Raw genomic sequence first — 20388 nt, forward strand, 5'->3', positions numbered from 1 at the left:
TAGGTAGTCTGGTTCTTCCTATGGAAATCTGGGGAGATGATATCCACATTGACTTACACTGGATAGTGGGGAGCTGGGAGAGAAATGGATTATGGGTCAAAGCAGCCAGCCAAAAGTATTTTCTGATCTGCTGACCAGATTCTTTTGATCCTATGGTGTTGAGGGGCAGCTTACCGTTGGATGGTAATCTATTTTGAACAGATGGAACCGGACTTGGATATGGACCACAGAGACAATTACTGGCTAAGGCGTTTCTCCAGTTTTCTAATGAGGAGTGGCTTATAGCAATCACCAAAACCATACTGGTTAACTGAAGTATACAAAAAAACAATAATAAATAAAGCAAACTCTATATAATGTATAGTCAAAGCTAACAGAATTCAATAATAGTACATAGTTTATTTCAGAGTATGGATACTATAACAATAATGAGGAAATAATAGGCTTTGGAACTTTATTCACTGTCAATTGAAATAAATGTGGAATGAGTACTAGTGAGGTGCCAGCCACCACTAGGTACTAAGAGAGAGTGTAGTGAGAGAGGAAAAAAAACCAGACATGGTCCCTGCCCTTGTGAACCTGTGCAAGTAATTCAATTTCTCTGAATCTATGTTTTCAGATGATAAATGAGGATCAAGGTAGCTATTTTGGATACCTCTTATAAAGAGTAAATTTTTTTTAAAAGGGCATTTGCAAGTACTTAGCCCAGTGCCTGCCGAATAACTATGTGTTGAATGTTATTTTCTTCTCACTTCTCTCCACCTTTGCTCTTTGCAAAAAGTACAAAGTTAAAAGAAGCCCTTTGGGTATTGTTCAAATGAGTTACCAAATATCATAATCTTCATAGCCAAGTTCTAAGGCTTATAAAAAGATGACTGAATGAGGTTAGATTTTGTTTGAGTAAAACAGCTCTTGCATCATCACGGATAAAATTTTTTAGGATCTGAAGTGTATTCTTCTAGAGGGTATGTGTATGCTTATTTTTTCTTCTCTATTTTGCCAGTTTTCTCATCCCTATCTCTATAGTGTTGAACTCACAGCAAAGAGCAAAATCGTTTGTTGAAATAGAGAAAGGATGTCAATAATCTGTAGGCAGTGAAATAAAAATAATCCATCCTCTTAAAGCATTAAGAATGATTTTAGATTTTTAAGTGCAGAATATACTAACAAATATATTCAGTAATATATAATGATCTCCCCTTTCTCTAGAAAAAGATAAAAGCAATACAAGATAGAGGGTGGGGCTTCCCTGGTGGCACAGTGGTTGAGAGTCCGCCTGCCGATGCAGGGGACATGGGTTCGTGCCCCGGTGCGGTCCGGGAAGATCTCACATGCCGCGGAGCGGCTGGGCCCGTGAGCCATGGCCGCTGAGCCTGCACGTCCGGAGCCTGTGCTCCGCAACGGGAGAGGCCACAATAGTGAGAGGCCCGCGTACCGCAAAAAAAAAAAAAGATAGAGGGTGAATCAATCTCATAACCTTCAAAATGGTACTGAAAATAGTAGGGAACATATAGTTCAGATAACATATCATATGGTGTGTGTTATCTCTTTTGTATCGAGTCAGATTCTCCATGTACCCAATGCCAGTTTGGTTAAGCACCCTAGGAAGAACTATTCCTTCCTTTTCACAACTTCAGGGAGTAGCTTCAAATACTCACAGAATCTAGTTTACTTAGTCATAATCTCAGAAGTTTTTGTTCAGTGCACTATGCCCTGAAATCCTATTCTCTGATATATAATTATGAAGTCAATGAATTGCAGACAATAAAGGCAACTTGTCCCGTTATCTTATCGTTGTCATTCCTTCCCTCCAGCTAGTCCACATCCCATGAATCAGAAGAATTTTGATTTGGGATAAAATGCTAACTTTCTCAATGGACTTCCTGTTTTTATTCTAATCCCAAATTTCCCCCAAACATCTTTTCTAAATCTTCTCTTTATATTTTTTGTACTTGAAACAGGCTGTAATTAGATCTAATCCATTTCTATCCATCATATTAGTCAGTTTTTTATTTTATCCTATGCTAGGTACAGTGCTAAGCTCTTTAGGGATTGCCAAGAAATAAACCAGGAGAGTGACTATTATACTCAGATATAAAACCATACAGTATCAAGTAATATCCTCATTTTTTCTCTATACTTTTTATATTTGTACATAAATTTATACTTTTTTCATTAAACTGCTAAAAACAACTTTTGTCTTTAACTCACTGGGCTGTATATAAAATATCCATAACTGTGGTACAAATGAAACCACCCTCTGTTTAGAGATCCCTGCAAAATCTACATGCAGTGGAGTTCATTTAAGACAGAATGTTCACACAATTTGAACACAGTGTTAGCAATATAATTAGGAGAGAACAATCTTCTGGGTAATACCAAAGTTTACTTAAACAGATTGACGAGGCACTCACCAAAAAATAGCAGGCTCAGTTTTTACAGTTTGCTCCCTTCTGAATGACTTACCCACCAAGCAAGATAGTACAATTACTGATCTTCATTGTAAATGCCTGGACCCCCTGATGGGCTCTGATAGGAAATTATCCAATAAGAACAATGGCATTTCTCTTCATATCACATAGTTTTCATGGCTGTCAGAAAATATATACACTTCATTAAAATCAAGAAATAAAGTGATACATGTAGAGAAAACAGTGTTTAAAAAAAAAAAAAAAAGGAAACCTATGATTATTTTCTCCAGCCTTAACTTTTCCCTCTTCCAAGCAGGCCTGTTTGCAAATCCGTTACTTGATGCCCATTGATAAGCTTGGCCAACTGAAATGTCTTAATCAGAAATAACTGGTCCCACAGAACCCAACAAGATTTCTGTAGCAACAGCCATGACCTTTCACTATTCCGTTTTGGTTTCAAACCTGCCTTAGTGGTCATTCAAATCATGAAAGTGTTAAAAGGGAATAGTCATAAATCAGAATTTTAAAGTCTGCTGCCACCATGAGCTCTGTATATTTAAAAGGGGTGGGGAGAGATTTAAGGCCACATTCAACAGGACTTCACAGTTGTTAAAGTCAGCTTTCTGGGGATCTGATAATTCTACAACATGATGGTCTTTTTAAAAAATCTGGCTGTCCGGGCTTCCCTGGTGGTGCAGTGGTTGAGAGTCCGCCTGCCGATGCAGGGGACACGGGTTCGTGCCCTGGTCTGGGAGGATCCCACATGCCGTGGAGCGGCTGGGCCCATGAGCCATGGCCGCTGGGCCTGCACGTCCGGAGCTTGTGCTCCACAATGGGAGAGGCCACAACAGTGAGAGGTCCACATACCGGAAAAAAAAAAAAAAATCTGGCTGTCCAAATATAAAGCATATACAGATATACACATACACCCATGGAATTTTGGAAATAAACATAAGGTGAAATGCTTTGAGTAAAATATCATAAAATAAAAACTATTTAAATTTAAAGGACATTGAATTACAGGATTTGAATTGAAAATACTTGTGGTTTTTTTCTACATTTAAAATTGAATATTAATGCCTTTGTTTCTCTATTTATTAAAACTGGAAATAATAAGAAAACACAGAGAGATATATCAGATTCACTTGTAACTTGCACAATCAGGTGAAACTCAATCATGTACTTCTTTGATGAATGCAAATTACATAAGGACATGTGTTCTGCGAAGATCCAATGTTTGGAGTATGAAACTTGAGATAAATTAATTTGAGATAAAATATGCCTGTGTCTCCATGCAAATAAGTTTGGAAATAATTTCTTAAAGTAAATTTGGCCAAATGAATAGTTTAGTAATTGGGCAATTCCAAAACAATCGGTTATTTAAATGAAGTCTGCTTTTTTGGAGGACACATTTTATAGCATGCCTTAGCCAGTAGAAATAAAGAGCCAGATTATGGCGTCTACCACATCTCCAGACACACATACAGTTGAATATGGCAAAAATTCTCTAAAACAAAGCTGGTCAGTCATTTAGTAGAAAAGGCAGCCATTTACATGACATGCGTTGAGAAATACTGAAAAGCATTTCTGCCAAAAATATCTGTTCCATTCCCCATGTTCTTATTACCATTTTTCCTGTAGCATTTAGAATTCTAATCACTAGCTGTTATTTTTGCGTGTCGTTAAAAATCTTTACCAGAAAACAAGGATATTACCTATGAAGCCATTAATAAGTCAATAACAACTTACCTTGAATTAAATCAATCAGACCATACAGATAGTTTACTTAAAGGCCCTGAGGGAGTATAATACCAAACAGGTAATTTTGATGAGGGTAGGGAATTTTTTTTTTTTTTTTTTGCGGTACACGGGCCTCTCACTATTGTGGCCTCTCCCATTGCAGAGCACAGGCTCCTGACGCGCAGGCTCAGTGGCCATGGCTCATGGGCCCAGCCGCTCCATGGCATGTGGGATCTTCCCGGACCAGGGCACGAACCCGTGTCCCCTGCATCGGCAGGCGGACTCTCAACCACTGTGCCACCAGGGAAGCCCGAGGGTAGGGATTTTAAAAAGACAAATGTTAGGCCATTTTACAAGAAGAGCCCCTAAAACACTGGATGGTTTGTCAGGGGATGCAGAATTGCAGTAGGTCATAAATGCAAAGGTTAGAGGAGGTGTGCAAAGGAGAACCTATGGCATCCTTTCCCTCCAAAGCAGCTAGTATAAAACCTGAGTGTGATTGGCCCCTTTTGAAACAATAATAGTATGTGATTTATACTCTCAGTCTAAGTACTACAAGCTTCAGCAACAGCTCTCAATGCAGTATGCCCAATAACAATGTTGAGTGAGGTATATAGATTTCTCAGCACTAGCAGGGGCCCGATCTTAGTCTGAACTTCAGTGTAGAGACTCAGCAAACACATGTTAACATTTTACGGTGAGACTCAGGTTAAGTGGGGGACTTGCATACAATGCCAACGGTCACATTAGTCATAAAAATCATATGGTCAACTATTGAATGATTAAAGTCACATCCAGAGAGTTCTCAGACAAGTGATTAATGTCAGTTACAGTGTGTGTTTGGGGGTTGGGGGAGGACATGCAACAAAATGGATGATTTGATGAACTGACCAATCAGGCATATGATCCGACAACCCTGGCAGGTAATCCGGTCCTAACACACAGACACCCTCACTCACAGTTGAGTGTTCAGCATCCCCAAGTCTTTTAGACTATTGGCCTACAATCATATACATAGCTCTTGTATTCAATAAAGAAGACTTCAAAATAACAGCATTTTATTGAAAATTACACTAGAGGAAATTCTCTGAAGTAAATTAGCGATAAAAGAATAAAGCTGTTGGAAAGGAGTTTTAAGATGGTGGAAAAGTAAGACGTGGAAATCACCTTCCTCCCCACAAATACATCAGAAATACATCTACATGTGGAACAACTCCTACAGAACACCTACTGAACGCTGGCAGAAGACCTCAGACCTCCCAAAAGGTAAGAAACTCCCCACATACCTGGGTAGGGAAAAAGAAAAAACAGAGACAAAAGAATAGGGACGGGACCTGCACCAGTGGGAGGGAGCTGTGAAGGAGGAGAGGTTTCCACACACTAGGAAGCCCCTTCACTGGCCGAGATGGGGGGTGGCGGGAGGGGAGCTTCGGAGTGACGGAGGAGAGTGCAGCCACAGGGGTGCGGAGGGCAAAGTGGCGAGATTCCCGCACAGAGGATCCGTGCCGACCGGCACTCACCAGCCCAAGAGGCTTGTCTGCTACCCCGCCGGGACGGGCAGGGGCTGGGAGCTGAGGCTCGGGCTTCGGAGGTCAGATCCCAGGGAGAGGACTGGGGTTGGCTGTGTGAACACAGCCTGAACGGTTTAGTGCACCATGGATAGTCGGGAGGGAGCCTGGGAAAAGTATGGAGCTGGCGAAGAGGCAAGAGACTTTTTCTTGCCTCTTTGTGTCTTGGTGTGCGAGGAGAGGGGATTAAGAGCACCTCTTAAAGGACCTCCAGAGACAGGCGCAAGCCGCGGCTATCAGTGTGCACCGCACAGACAGGCATGAGATGCTTAGGCTGCTGCTGCAGCCACCAAGAAGCCCGTGTGCAAGCACAGGTCACTGTCCACACCGCCCCTCCCAGGAGCCTGTGCAGCCCGCCACTGCCAGGGTCCCATGATCCAGGGCCAACTTCCCCTGGGAGAACACACTGCGCGCCTCAGGCTGGTGCAACGTCACACTGGCCGCTGCCGCAGGCTCGCCCAACATTCCATGCCCCTCCCTCTCCCAGGCCTGAGTGAGCCACAGCCCCCTAATAAGCTGCTAATTTAACCCCATCCCGTCTGAGCAGGAACAGACGACCTCAGGCGACCTACACGCAGAGGCAGGGGAAAATCCAAAGCTGAACCCCAGGAACTGTGCGAACAAAGAAAAAAAAGGGAAATTTCTCCCAGCAGCCCCAGGAGCAGCGGATTAAATCCCCACAATCAACTTAATGTACCCTGCATCTGTGGAATACCTGAATAGACAACGAATCATCCCAAATAGAGGAGGTGGACTTTGGGAGCAACGATATATATATATTTTTTAACGTTTTCTCTATTTGTGAGTGTGTATGTGTATGCTTCTGTGTGTGATTCTGTCTGTAGAGCTTTGCTTTTACCATTTGTCCTAGGGTTCTCTCTGTCCGTTCCTTATTTTTTTTTTTTAGTATAGTTTATAGCACTTGATATAATTGGTGGATTTGATTTTTGGTCTGGTTGCTCTCTTTTTTGTTTCTTTTTTTTTATTACTTAAAAAAAATTTTAATAATTATATTTTATTTTAATTATTTTATTTTACTTTATTTTATTTTATTTTACCTTCTTTCTTTCTTTCTTTTATCCCTTTTATCCTGAGCCGTGCAGATGACAGGCTCTTGGTGCTCCAGCCAGGCATCAGGGCTGTGCCTCTGAGGTAGGAGAGCCAAGTTCAGGACACTAGTCCACAAGAGACTTCCCAGCTCCATGTAATATCAAATGGAGAAAATCTCCCAGAGATCTCTGTCTCAATGCCCAGACCCAGCTCCACTCAACGACCAGCAAGCTACATTGCTGGACATCCTATGACAAACAACTAGCAAGACAGGAACACAACCACATCCATTAGCAGAGAGGCTGCCTAAAATCATAATAAGGCCACAGACACCCCAAAACACACCACCAGATGTGGATCTGCCCACCAGAAAGACAAGATCCAGCCTCATCCACCAGAATACAGGCACTAGTCCCCTCCACCAGGAAGCCTACACAACCCACTGAACCAACTTTAGCCACTGAGGAAAGACATCAAATACATTGGGAACAACGAACCTGCAGCCTGCGAAAGGAGACCCCAAACACAGTAAGTGAAGCAAAATGAGAAGACAGAGAAACACAGCACATGAAGGAGCAAGGCAAAAACCCACCAGACCAAACAAATGAAGAGGAAATAGGCAGTCTACCTGAAAAAGAATTCAGAATAATGATAGTAAAGATGATCCAAAATCTTGGAAATAGAACGGAGAAAATACAAGAAACGTTTAACAAGGACCTAGAAGAACTAAAGAGCAAACAAACAATGATGAACAACAAAATAAATAAAATTTAAAAATCTCTAGAAGGGACCCATAGCAGAATAATTGAGGAAGAAGAATGGATAAGTGACCTGGAAGATAAAATAGTGGAAATAACTACTGCAGAGCAGAATAAAGAAAAAAGAATGAAAAGAATTGAGGCCAGTCTCAGAGACCTCTGGGACAACATTAAACGCACTAACATTAGAATAATAGGGGTCCCAGAATAAGAAGAGAAAAAGAAAGGGACTGAGAAAATATTTGAAGAGATTATAGTTGAAAAATTCCCTAATATGGGAAAGGAAATAATCAAGTCCAAGAAGCACAGAGAGTCCCATACAGGAAAAATCCAAGGAGAAACACACCAAGACACATATTAATCAAACTATCAAAAATTAAATACAAAGAAAAAATATTAAAAGCAGCAAGGGAAAAACAGCAAATAACACACAAGGAAATCCCCAAAAGGTTAACAGCTGATCTTTTAGCAGAAACTCTGCAAATCAGAAGGGAGTGGCATGACACATTTAAAGTGATGAAGGAGAAAACGCTACAACCAAGATTACTCTACCCAGCAAGGATCTCATTCAGATTTGACAGAGAAATGAAAACGTTTACAGACAAGCAAAAGCTAAGAGGATTCAGCATCACCAAAACAGCTTTACAACAAATGCTAAATGAACTTCTCTAGGCAGGAAACGAAAGAGAAGGAAAAGACCAACAATAACAAACCCCAAACAATTACAAAAATGGTAATAGGAACATACAAATCGATAATTACCTTAAATGTAAATGGATTAAATGCTCCAACCAAAAGACATAGATTGGCTGAATAGATACAAAAACAAGACCTGTATATATGCTGTCTACAAGTGACCCACTTCAGACCTAGGGACACATACAGACTGAAAGTGAGGGGATGGAAAAAGATATTCCATGCAAATGGAAATCAAAAGAAAGCTGGAGTAGCAATTCTCATATCAGACAAAATAGACTTTAAAACAAAGACTATTACAAGAGACAAAGAAGGACATTACATAATGATCAAGGGATCAATCCACGAAGAATATATAACAATTGTAAATATTTATGCACCCAAAACAGGAACACCTCAATACATAAGGCAAATACTAACAGCCGTAAAAGGGGAAATCAACAGTGGCACAATCATAGTAGGGGACTTTAACACCCCACTTTCACCAATGGACAGATCATCCAAAATGAAAATAAATAAGGAAACACAAGCCTTAAATGATACATTAAACAACATGTAATTAATTGATATTTATAGGACATTCCATCCAAAAACAACAGAATGCACATTCTTCTCAAGTGCTCATGGAACATTCTCAAAGATAGATCATGGGCTTCCCTGGTGGCGCAGTGGTTGAGAGTCCACCTGCCAATGCAGGGGACATGGGTTCATGCCCCAGTCTGGGAAGATTCCACATACAGCAGAGCGCCTAGGCCTGTGAGCCATGGCCACTGAGCCTGCGCGTCCGGAGCCTGTGCTCCACAACGGGAGAGGCCACAACAGTGAGAGGCCCGTGTACCGCAAAAAAAAAAAAAAAAAGATAGATCATATCCTGGGTCACAAATCAAGCCTTGGTAAATTGAAGAAAACTGAAATCGTATCAAGTATGTTTTCAGACCACAACTCTATGAGACTAGATATCAATTACAGGAAAAAATCTGTAAAAAATACAAATACATGGAGGCTAAACAATACACAACTTAATAACCAAGAGATCAATGAAGAAATCAAAGAGGAAATCAAAAAATACCTAGAAACAAATGACAATGAAAACATGATGACCTAAAACCTATGGGATGCAGCAAAAGCAGTTCTAAGAGGGAAGTTTATAGCAATACAATCCTACCTTAAGAAACAAGAAACATCTCAAATAAACAACCTAACCTTACACCTAAAGCAATTAGAGAAAGAAGAACAAAAAAAGCCCAAAGTTAGCAGAAGGAAAGAATTCATAAACATTAGATCAGAAATAAATGAAAAAGAAATGAAGGAAATGATAGCAAAGATCAATAAAGTAAAAGCTGGTTCTTTGAGAAGATAAAAAAATTGATAAACCGTTAGCCAGATACATCAAGAAAAAAAGGGAGAAGACTCAAATCAACAGAATTAGAAATAAAAGAGGAGAAGTAACAACTGACACTGCAGAAATACAAAGTATCATGAGAGATTACTACAAGCAACCCTATGCCAATAAAATGTACAACCTGGAAGAAATGGACAAATTCTTAGAAATGCACAACCTTCCGACACTGAACCAGGAAGAAATAGAAAATATGAACAGCACTGAAAGCACTGAAGCACTGAAATTGAAACTGTGACTAAAAATCTTCCAACAAACAAAGGCACAGGACCAGATGCTTTCACAGGCAAATTCTAACAAACATTTAGAGAACAGCTGACACCTATCCTTCTCAAACTCTTCCAAAATATAGCAGAGGGAGGAACACTCCCAAACTCATTCACCATCACCCTGATACCAAAACCAGACACAGATGTCACAAAGAAAGAAAACTACAGGCCAATATCACTGATGAACATACATGCAAAAATCCTCAACAAAATACTAGCACACAGAATCCAACAGCACATTAAAAGGATCATACACCATGATCAAGTGGGGTTTAACCCAGGAATGCAAGGAGTCTTCAATATATGCAAATCATTTAATGTGATACACCATATTAACAATTTGAAGGAGAAAAACCATGTGATCAGCTCAATAGATGCAGAGAAAGCTTTCAGCAAAATTCAACACCCATTTATGAAAAAAGCCCTCCAGAAAGTAGGCATAGAGGGAACTTTCCTCAACATAATAAAGACCATATATAACAAACCCACAGCCAATATCGTCCTCAATGGTGAAAAACTGAAACCATTTCCACTAAGATCAGGAACAAGACAAGGTTGCCCACTTTCACCACTAGTATTCAACATAGTTTTGGAAATTTTAGCCACAGCCATCAGAGAAGAAAAAGAGATGAAAGGAATCCAAATCGGAAAAAGAAGCAGTAGAGCTGTCACTGTTTCCAGATGACATGGTACTTTACATAGAGAATCCTAAAGATGCTACCAGGAAACTACTAGAGCTAATCAATGAATCTGGTAAAGTAGCAGGATACAAAATTAATGCACAGAAATCTCTTTCATTCCTATACACTACTAATGAAAAATCTGAAAGTGAAATTAACAAAACACGTCCATTTACCATTGCAACAAAAAGTAAAATATCTACGAATAAACCTACCTAAGAAGACAAAAGACCTGTATGCAGAAAATTATGACACTGATGAAAGATATTAAAGATAATACAAATCAATGGAGAGATATACCGTGTTCTTGGATTGGAAGAATCAACATTGTGAAAATGACTATAATACCCAAAGAAATCTGCAGATTCAATGCAATCCCTATCAAACTACTACTGGCATTTTTCACAGAACTAGAACAAAATATTTCACAATTTGTATGGAAACACAAAAGACCCCGAATAGCCAAAGCAATCTTGAGAAAGAAAAACGTAGCTGGAGGAATCAGGCTCCCTGACTTCAGACTACACTACAAAGCTACAGTAATCAAGACAGGATGGTACTGGCACAAAAACAGAAATATACATCAATGGAACAGTATAGAAAGCCCAGAGATAAACCCACACACATATGGTCACCTTATCTTTGATAAAGGAGGCAAGAATATACAGTGGAGAAAAGACAGCCTCTTCAATAAGTGGGGCTGGGCAAACTGGACAGATACATGTAAAAGAATGAAATTAGAGCACTCCCTAACACCATACACAAAAATAAAATCAAAATGGATTAAAGACCTAAATGTAAGGCCAGACGCTATCAAACTCTTAGAGGAAAACATAGGCAGAACACTCTATGACATACATCACAGCAAGATCCTTTTTGACCCACCTCCTAGTGAAATGGAAATAAAAACAAAAATAAACAAATGGGACTGAATGAAACTTAAAAGCTTTGGCACAGCAAAGGAAACCTTAAACAAGACGAAAAGACAACCCTCAGGATGGGAGAAAATATTTGCAAACGAAGCAACTGACAAAGGATTAATCTCCAAAGTTTACAAACTGCTCATGCAACTCAATATCAAAAAAACAAACAACCCAATCCAAAAATGGGCAGAAGACCTAAATAGACATTTCTCCAAAGAAGATTGCCAACAAACACATGAAAGAATGCTCAGTATCATTAATCATTAGAGAAATGCAAATCACAACTACAATGAGGTATCACCTCACACCAGTCAGAATGGCCATCATCAAAAAATCTACAAACAATAAATGCTGGAGAGGGTGTGGAGAAAAGGGAACGCTCTTGCACTGTTGGTAGGAATGTAAATTGATACAGCCACTATGGAGAACAGTATGGAGGTTCCTTGAAGAACTAAAATTAGAACTACCATATAACTGCACAATCCCAGTACTGGGCATACACCCTGAGAAAACCATAATTCAAAAAGAGTCATGTACCACAATGTTCATTGCAGCTCTATTTACCATAGCCAGGACATGGAAGCAACCTAATTGGCCATCAACGATGAATGGATAAAGAAGATGTATCATATATACACAATGGAATATTAGCCATAAAAAGAAACGAAATTGAGTTATTTGTAGTGAGGTGGATGGACCTAGAGTCTGTCATACAGAGTGAAGTAAGTCAGAAAAACAAATACCATATGCTAACACATATATATGAAATCTAAAAAAAGAAAAATTGGTCATGAAGAACCTAGCAGCAAGACAGGAATAAAGACACAGACCTCCTATAGAATGGACTTGAGAATACAGGGTCGGGGAAGGGTAAGCTGGGACAAAGTGAGACAGTGCAATGGACATATATACACTACCAAACGTAAAATAGATAGCTAGTGGGAAGCAGCCACATAGCACAGGGAGATTAGCTCGGTGCTTTGTGACCACCAAGAGGGGTGGGATAGGGAGGGTGGGAGGGAGGGAGACACAAGACGGAAGAGATATGGGGACATATATATATATATATATATATATATATGTATAACTGATTCACTTTGTTATAAAGCAGAAAGTAACACACCATTGTAAAGCAATTATACTCCAATAAAGATGTTAAAAAAAAGAGAAGAAAGCTGTTAAACGAATATATTTTTCATGCTTTGAAGCTATGTGTTTAACAGTTTTCTAACTATTTATTCATTTATAAAAAAAATACTTCAGTTATTATCTCCTAGAGTTGAAATTAGATGTTTAATTGACTGGAGGGAATGAAAGTCATTCACTTTTAGATATGGCAACTGTTTTAAAATATTTCTGTAAAATGCTTCATAGACCACCATTAGCCCAAATTCTTGGCAAACATTCCTGTGTGTATATCTAGTTGCTTTTATAAATGTCATGCTGGAAGAGCTAACACTTTCAGAAACATGTTTCTCTTAATTAGGAAAGTCAACAGACTTCTAATGGGAAGAAATGGGTATTTTTCTCTGTGGTATCAGAGGCATCAAAAGGCCCAGTTCTTCTGCCAAACCAATCTTCCTTCCTGCCTGCCTTTCAAACCCAGGTGATTGCAGACAGCTGAGCAGGCATTTTCCCCAAAGCCTCTATTGACCTGGCTTCAGTCTTTGCTCTACCGCCCCATCTCTCTCTCTGTCACTCTTCCTGTGTAGGTTTTTGTTTGTTTGTTTGTTTGTTTTGCCTTGGGAAACCTAGGGATATTCATGGCACTGAGGCAAAAAATGTGGAATTAAAAACTAAATTCTTGAGGCCTTATCCTAGCAACAAGACCATCACCATCTGTTCAGAAGACAAGCCAGCTATTATCTACTGCATTCTTTATACAAACTCCATCACCTGTGAGGGGAAAAAAACTGCCCCTTCCTGGGTTCTCTCTTTGTCACAGGAGAAAGAGGTCTGTTTCCCCCTAATGCAGTAAAACCTAAAGAAAGCAAACAGGACTGGAAGCACTTAGAACAAATTTAAAGAAATCTACTCGAAGGCCCTATATTGTCATTCCAAAATATCTGATAATTGTCATCTGTGCATAATGACACCTGACAAAAATATTGTTGATGTCTCTCAGTAACCACTATATTATTTAAATTAGAAAATAACAAATGGAGCGTGTATCTGTGTTTTTTGTATTAAAATGATTGTCACAGTCTCTCCTTTATTTTTAGCTTCAAAAATTTTATTCGTTTCACCTTTCAAAAACCACATCAAAATTTATATTTTGAAAGTGGCATTAAAATGCTATTTCAGTGACTTCAGGGTAAGAATCAATCTATTTAGACACCTAGTTTAATCCAGGATGAAATATTTTTCCTTGGGAAATGTTTAAAACAGTAGACAGTAGCTCAGTGATATTTTATGCAGTAAAATTTATATTATTAGGAATACACAAGATCTTTTTCCTCCCAAAATAGTTCAGTACAAAGGAAGAGAATATCTGTAGATAGAATATTTGAAAATGCCAACCAGAGTCTAAAGTCCAGATAAATAAAATATGATATCATTCTGGATTATTTTCTTTCTAGAAATAAATACATATGGAGATATGATTCAATAAATTTTAAAAGAATAGATTTATTAACTGTTTACCTTGCGCCAATCATTATGTAATATGCTATTGAGTATTTTTCAAAATTTGACATGGTTTTTATGAATAATACATCAACAAATAGAAAGTACCCATCAAGTCCTAAGAAATAGTAGCTCTATAAATATAACTAACGTTTGGTTAGTGTTTATTACTTTAAAATCCATCCCTCTTTTCTACATTATCCCATTTGTTCCTGATAAAGAGCCTGTGAGGCCAGCTGAGCAGTCATCTCTATCACTCACTTAAAGATGAGGAAACCTGAGTTCAGAGAGGTGTGCTGATTTTCCCATGGCTCCCCGAGAATCTAAAATCTACTTCAACCAATTTTGAAACTAAACTCTGGTTTTTTAAAAGGGCATTATTTATATTTGTACCATCAAAAAGAGAATACGAATGAATGTGAAGACTAAAGCAACTATAGCTCTTCATTCTCTGGAACAGATTGTTGATATACTTGTTGGATGATGTTCAGAAATATTTGTGTTGTACACAGGCTCCATTTTCATGAGTCAATGTTCCCAAAGTTGTGCGTAAAATATGAACTGAAGTTACCCACGTGACTGTTAATTATCTTCCCTTTTAGATTACACCTTGGATTCCCATCGTCTGCATATTGGGCACTAAAAATTTCCCACATGTTTCCCACATGGCTTTTGCTAAAATTTTCCAAGTCACAGCCACAGCTGAAAATCCTTAAGGTAGGGATTCTGAGAAGCAGCTGAATCATTCTTTTTAACCCATCTGTGAATATGCTTAATCTGAAGGGAATAAAATCCCAATGTTTGGCTAATTTCAATAGATGGAAGTAATACATCTGTCTGGTTGCACCACATCAGAGTAGGACAAAAGCACACATAAAAATGGTAACTAGATAAGATGTAGGATAGTAAGGTCACAGAAGGATACTTTGAGCCCATAAATAGGTATTCAGATGGTGAAAGGAAAATTCTTGTATGTCAGAATAATTGCCTCTAGCCAATTAGAGCCAACTGATTACATAGAAGTATTATAAAATGAAATATTTACCAGGACAAGGTACAAAGATGTGTGAAGGACCATAGATTCCACAAATATGCAACGTGGGATGATAGCTGAGTTTTATGTTTTTAGCAATGTTGTCAACTGGGTTTCAAGTCTAAAAGAAAATAATTTTTCAAAAGATTACTTTTCCCAGCAAAATACAACAAATACAAAAACAATTATGCAGAAATCTTTATTCCCAGCCCTCGTTTTCAGATTAACTTAAAACAGGTGTTAGTGATGCTAACAGCAATGTTTTGATCCCCATGTGGCCTGGTGACCTCACTTTCTCTGTTCCTTGAATAGAGAACATAGCCTTTCCTTCTTAGTCCCTTATAAACATGTGCTGGTGGTCACAAAGGAGAATTTCTGAAAGGGAAAAATAATAGGATGGGCCAGCAAACTAAGGAAATCTCATACATGCTCCTCAAAACTGGTCATAGGTTATAAACATCTTTTCAGTAAAAAGATCCCTTTTCGATGGAGTGACCAGTAATTCAGGTTTGCCTAGGACTTGAGGGGGTTTCTGGGATGAACTTTCTGTGCTGAAACTGGGAAAATCCCAGGCAAAGTTGAGGGAGTTGGTGACCCCACTTAGCTGTGAGATAAATTGACTTGCAGTTTAATTTGGCAGCACTGTTCATAGTCTTTAACATTCCTTTATAAAACATTTTAGGAAAATGGGACTGAAAAGATCCAGGCTTCTACTCTGAGAATCAAGAGCTCCAAAATGCACCTCAGTAGCAGAAATCTGGGGTTTCATACTTCATAATTTATGCAAGCTACTCTTTGTGAGTTGTGCAAACACCAAGACCATTGCTTGCCTTACCGCATTGACTTATCTTGTGCTACGATCAGGAGTGATTTTGCCTTCCTTGTCTCCTGCCTACTGCTGAGTTATCCATTCACCCTATTATGCCTCTACTCCCTTTACTAAGCATGAGAGCCTAATAATTTGTTAATCATGTGAAACAACCAAAAACCTATCCTCATCCCACCATTTTTTAATAGCATGGCAATGCTTCCCTACTGTTCAGGGAAGAAAAAAGATTCAGCGGATTGCACTGGAGGTTGTCAGGGCACAAACTCATTACTCTGTAAATTGGTTTGTAAAAGGAGTGGGGAAGAAAAGTATCAAGAATTTATCTGTCTTTAGTTACTCTGAGGTAACTAAATGGTTAATACAAGAAAGTTTTTCTTTTAGAAAAATCCCAACAAGTAAATACAGAAAGAATGATGAAATTAGAAAAATCACCAGCTCGCAACTCTGAAAGAAATGATGCATACAGGCAATGACCACCAATGAACATAAAATCACTATTGAAAATTTGTTGAGGAACTTTAAAAGGCTGACATGACTTTTCAAGTTTAGAATCATTTAAAATGGGACACCTGGTCATTACATGCCTCACACAAAAAGCATACACAGAACCACATATGAAATATTCTAGACTGAGTAGCAAAAGCCTCTGGTGTTCATCTCATCCCTCTGCCCACCTCTGATCTCAGCTGCAGCTCTGGGGAATAGTTCCGACTCACTGTGTGCAAGACCCAGCTTCCAGGAAAACCTTCAACCAAGGGGCAAGGGAAGCCAGTGGCAAGTTTGGGAGGTGCTGTCTAAGCTTCCCAGAAGTCCCCACTGAAGAGAGCCCTGCTGTCTACAGTAGGCACCTTGATAACACAACCTTAAATGGTCTTGCCCTGCCTGGCCCACTCTCCCTACTCCCTCTCTCCTGTCTTGTGGAGAATCCCAAATAAACTACTTGTACTGGCACTGGGGTCCTTCTTGCAAGCCATGCTTTCAGAAAAGCTTTAGCTAAGTTGTTAATGAAACCTATATCTAATTACCTATTTACAGGAAATATAGGAGACAGAGGAACAAGCTTACTGTTGGCTCAAGGGATGTCCAATTTTCCCAGGACAGATGACTGGTATTTCCAACAAATGGACTGCATGAAAATAAAGGAAGAAGGGGAGGGAGGAAAAAAGGGAGGAAGAGAGGAAGGAAGACGCCTCTTGCAGAATAAGAAAGACCTACATGACAACCAAGTACAGAATTTATGTGAACCTTGTTGAATCCTGATTTGAGTAAACCAACAATAAAAAATGTATCTTGAAAATAAATGGGGGAATTTGAATACAGTATTAAGTGATATTAAGAAATATTTGTTAATTTTGTTAGGTTGATTAGCAAAGTAGAGGTGGTTATGTTTAAAAAAAGCCTTATCAGATGAAATAACATACTAAAGTATTCATGGGTGAAATCATATTTTGTCTAGAATTGTTTAAAAATACTCCAGAGAAAACAAAAAATAAAGTGAAGAATAGATAGAATCAGATTGTTGAAATGTTGATACTTGTTGAAGGTGGTAGTGGAAATAAGGGAATCATTATCATTACTATTCTACTTTTGTTTTTGTTTAAAATTGTATACAATGAAACATTAGGAAAGAAAATCTTAATGTCCTGAAAAACCCTGAATTCAAGTGAATAAAATAACATAAACTCTAATTTACTTCTCATTTAATTGACTGAAAGCAGTGCAGGCACCACAGTGGTACTACCACTAGCAGAGATTCAGTAATCCAAACATTTGTCTGTCACCTTCTTTGTTACCAGGAGCAAATTCCAGGCTAAATTATTTTGTTACTGGTTAGCAAGTTCTGGTTAGCAAACATAGACCAAATGTTTGTGTTTCCCCAAAATTCATATGTTAAAATCCTAACCCCCAAAAAACGATGATAGAGAATTAGGTTTAGACGAAGTATGAGGGTGGAGCCCCCATGACGGGATTAAGGAAGACCAGAACTCTCTCTCTGCCATGTGACACATAGCAAGAAAGTGGCAGTCTGCAAACCAGGAAGAGCCTCCTTCCTCATCCCAATAGGAACAGCATCTGCGATTATCTTGATCTTGGACCTCCCAGCCTCCAGAACTGTGAGAAGCAAATGTCTGTTGTTTAAGCCATCCAGCCACCTGTCTATGGTATTTTGTTAGATAAGGCCCAATTTCTGTATTCTCAGGAAACAAAAATTTATTTAAATATTAGCCTAAGCTAGATATTATTAGGAAGCTATAAAGAGGAAATTAACAACACCTTATATTTATGCTTTGTTTTCAAATGCATTATTTCTGTTGATTCTTGAAGAATCCCCAAGAGTGAAAGTTATATAATATACAGCAAAGTTAAATGATGGTTAATATGAATTATCTGACATTAGCTACTTTATTTTTTTTCTATGATATGAATGCATAGTTCATCATACTTGGAAACGTCACAGCAAACAGGGAGTTTCTTGAGGGAAGAGTTTTTTTTAACAAGTTCACGTTTGTACCCCTAGCACCTAAAAGGGCATTTGACACATTATAGACACTTGATAAATAGTAATGCTTAAATTCCTTTAAATCCTTTACTGAAGTAGTAATTGGGTCAACTGTCTATTTCTCTCATAATCACTGGCATTACGTTAATTTAAACTAGCATTGCTGTTTTTTCTGGACTTTCTAACTGGTCTCCTTACATCCACTGTTGGCAATACCAATCACATTGCAGACAGAGTACTTAAAAATGCAAATACGATCACATGACAATACTTACCCACATACACACCCACCCACTCTTAAAACCATTCAATTGTATTTCATGACTCTAGTACTTTTAGTATTTTCCACATTTATTGTGTGATTATTTAATTAACCTATGCCTTTCCTAACAGGCTTTAAACCCCATTCTTAGAGCACGGACTGAATTTGTTTTTGTCCTTATCTCTATCTCCAGGGCTCTACATTCTATATGCTTAGAATGTAGTATGTGGTCAAAAATACTCATCAAAAGAATTCATCCAGTAGTCAAATCTAAACTTGCTTTATTTTAGCATGCTACTTTCATTATCTGAACTGAACAGGTAAAATAAAATTGTGGAGGAACATTACTGTCAAATTCATATAATTGTTTCTGTTTGCTTAACCAATTGCTACAACACCTATAATATTGTAACTTACTATTAATAGAAAAGCAGCAACTACATCTCCTTGACACAGAGTGATCCTGCTTGTCAATTCAAAGGAGACACTGAAAGAAATCCATTATTCTGTCTTTACCTATAATGGTTAATGTAAAAAATGGAAGCATATTTGGCAGCTTTCAGGAGCACAGACAAATTCTATATGGACAACAGACAGTAAGCAGAAGCAGTAAAAGTTCCCGTTCTGTTAAAAATTTAAGAGTCACTTGATTTTTAGCTCTTTGGCAAAACCCATTACACAGAAAAAGTATACATATAGAAAACTCAAACTTACTATAGGTAAATTTCAGAGTCTGTTATTTGAAAACAAAAGAACTTTGAAGAGTATTCGTAACCTACTTCTTTTTATTGTTGGGTCCCAAGGCATTTCAAAGGGCACGGTTTCCCAGATCATTTCATGCTAGTTCTAGGAGGAATGCATCTTTTGCTCCTTTCAGTAGTACCATGTCTCATGTTATCATCATCCGCATGCTTGTGTGTTTCTCTCACTGGTTTATAAATGTGTGAGGTCAAGGTCTGGTTCTACCCACATACCCTGAAATACAGGATGTGCTGTAGTTCAATAACCCTTTATTGAATGCTGTGATCTAATTTACAAAAATTCAATTTATACTCATGTCTTCTGAGACAATATTTATTGTGTTAAGTAGAAGATGGCACCAATGTACATGGGCCAAAGGTAGAAGGAAAAATAGTCATACAAGGACTGGCCCAAGTAGGCTAAATGGTGATTGGGGCTGAGTTTGTCTTTGGAGTTCCTTTCCCATGTTATCAGATTTGAACTCCATGTTGGTACCCCTTCAGCTCATCACCCCATCCTTTGTTCCAAGGGATTAAGATTTGATGAGTTTCACCTGTATGTATGGATGTAATGAAGAAGGTAAAGCATCTGATTCATTTTTTTTAACTTTTTTTTTTTTTTTTTTTTTTGCGGTACACGGGCCTCCCACCGCCGTGGCCTCTCCCGTTGCAGAGCACAGGCTCCGGGCGCGGGCCCAGCCGCTCCGCGGCATGCGGGATCCTCCCGGACCGGGGCACGAACCCGTGTCCCCTGCACCGGCAGGCGGACTCCCAACCACTGCACCACCAGGGAAGCCCCCTTTGCAAAGTTTTTATTGAAAAAACTTTTGAAAAGTTTTTACTCTCTACAGAAGGATGCCTGCTTAAAGTTTATAGAATATTACAACAGGAGAAGTCTTCAGATA

At 38.7% G+C, this 20388-nt stretch overlaps 1 long non-coding RNA gene across 1 annotated transcript; it reads right to left on the reverse strand.

The window, feature by feature from the left end:
- Positions 1-206: 206 nt before the first annotated feature.
- On the reverse strand, positions 207-15274 carry LOC141279101 (uncharacterized). Its single transcript, XR_012332857.1, has 3 exons — positions 15165-15274; positions 2467-2591; positions 207-310 (listed from the first exon to the last, which is right to left on the reverse strand). It is a non-coding gene; the product is annotated as an uncharacterized lncRNA (long non-coding RNA).
- Positions 15275-20388: the final 5114 nt, after the last annotated feature.

Source organism: Tursiops truncatus, chromosome 7 (assembly GCF_011762595.2).
Source record: "Tursiops truncatus isolate mTurTru1 chromosome 7, mTurTru1.mat.Y, whole genome shotgun sequence".
In the NCBI taxonomy this organism is placed as follows: domain Eukaryota; kingdom Metazoa; phylum Chordata; class Mammalia; order Artiodactyla; family Delphinidae; genus Tursiops; species Tursiops truncatus.